Below are 2068 nucleotides of genomic sequence, written 5' to 3'. Positions count from 1 at the left end.
GACGAATTTACATAGAATAAACATGAGGGTAAATTAAGACACTAATTTCATGGTGAGTTTCTGGATAGATGGGAGAAAAAAGGAAATACACCAAGTCACATAAATCTTGTGATCAGAAAACAGGAAGCAGACTTTAGGGGAAGTAATTTTTTTATTCTTCTAAATTCTAGAAGAAAAAATTTCCGTAAGACCTCACGGTGAGAATATTAAGAGATGTTGTTCCCAGTTGCAGTTTTGCTCATCAGCTGAATCAGACTTCCCTGCTCAATTTACTTGTTCCTAGGTCTTTCCCAGGAAGTTCTGACTCGACAAGTCTAAGCATGAGATCTAGTGTGTCTGTAGTAGATTTTTCCTAAATACAATAAAGGTATGTAGAAATTCGGAATTCATAAAGTGCTCTTCCATCTACTACTTCTTATTAATTTTAATAATCTAGTGAGGTTCAGATTTTTTTATGCAGGAAAGGAAATTCATACTTAAAGAAGTCAAATGACTTAAGCGCAAAGGGGAATGACTTGAATCCATGGGGTCATGCAGAACAACAGGAGTTGAAATTTTAAGTCTATTGAAAATTTTTAGCGTATTAGAAATCATGCTATTGTGGTAGAGCAGAGGTTGAGAGAGTCTCAGATCAATCAGGTATCCAATTATTAGGTGCTTTTTTTTTTTCCTGGTACTGTACCTCTCTACTCATCATCTGAGATTTTGTGCAGAATCACACAGAGTTCACTTTCTCTTTGTAAAGCCTTCATAATGCTCACAACTTCCTCTAGGTGTTCTCTCGTATCTCCTTTTTCCAAGGCATTCCCAAGAGCCTTTCATACATAACTTTATCATTTCTTTCCACAGTTATGGGATATGCTTTGCTATGTGATAATCCAGACTTCTCAATGGCTAGCTAGTGTTATTCATTTTAGTAGCATTGGCCAAATCTAACACACAGTAGGCATGGATTAAAAAAGCATTAAAGGAATGTGTTACAAAAAGGGATGTTTGTTGCTAGGAGAAACACATGATATCTATCTGTTTATTTATCCATCTTCATTTAAGAAACACCTAGAACTTTGGACAAGTTTTCTAAAGTGAAGAAACGGGTATTGCTGTGAATCGCTTAATTCTAAAGCGATGACTTGCTTTTGATTAGATGAGGCAATTATACAAATGTAATTTTTAAAGCTACTTATTAAATGCACAGTCACTTGGGTTTAAAGAGACACTCCTGATTAAACTACTCAAAATTTAACTTCTGCCTTAGAGGCTTCCTTCTTTTTTGTCCAATTTATTTTTTTCCTAACTATGATTTTGTGCAACCAATTTTTTTTTATGTCCCTAGATGGAGCCATTCCTCCCTGCTCATTAGGGCATCTAAAGTTGGTTCAGGAATCTAATCAAAGTTTTTTAGGTCCAGTTAAAAAAGTTCTGGCATTAAGATCTGGAACAATTAATTCCCTACATTTAAAAAACTCATAAGGAGGAAAGTGAGGCTCAGGGAGATGAAGTGACCTGAGCTTGGTTACAGAAGCAATAAGTGGCCAATTTAGAAGCACTTACATCTTCTGTCTTCTGCTCTTTCTGCTCCTCCATGGTGCCCTGCCTATTGGGCTACCTCATACACTGAACTTCTAGGATGATACTCCAGGGGTTTGGGGTGTGACTACTAATGATTATAGGTGTGTATCAGCAGGGTGAGTGAAGGCAAGGTGTTACACCACCCACGATAAGAGGTAGGCTGTTCCCTGAGAAAATGGGAAGGAAGACATGCAAACACAAACAAATGTATTTAGAAGTCTAACTGGCTTTGGGGTGAGATTCAGGAGTGTCTGGGTTGAACATGTCTTGACTTGATTCCAACACCCAAGGCTGATTTTCATGCTTAGAAGCATTTGGGAAAGGGTGGGCTACGTTCTGGGTGATAGGATAGTAGCTTTCTGAACTTACACTAATCACCCTCAAGTTATAAAATTGAGCCAGGAGGGGAAAGGAGTGTTTCCAGACTGGATCACAAATAGAAGTTGGGACAGGCCATGCTTCTTGAAGATGCATTAGAGGGTAATCTAACTAACCAAAG

At 37.9% G+C, this 2068-nt stretch overlaps 1 protein-coding gene across 1 annotated transcript in view; it reads right to left on the bottom strand.

Annotated features, from left to right (window-relative positions):
* Positions 1-2068, bottom strand: part of SPINK1 (serine peptidase inhibitor, Kazal type 1) — a 78256-nt gene that overhangs the window by 71481 nt on the left and 4707 nt on the right. The gene's annotated exons all lie outside the window — the stretch shown is intronic.

This window comes from Propithecus coquereli, unplaced genomic scaffold, assembly GCF_000956105.1.
Source record: "Propithecus coquereli isolate 6110/MARCELLA unplaced genomic scaffold, Pcoq_1.0 Scaffold58, whole genome shotgun sequence".
Lineage (NCBI taxonomy): Eukaryota > Metazoa > Chordata > Mammalia > Primates > Indriidae > Propithecus > Propithecus coquereli.
Note: the sequence above shows the minus strand (reverse complement) of the source record. Positions and strands in the feature narration are given on the sequence as shown.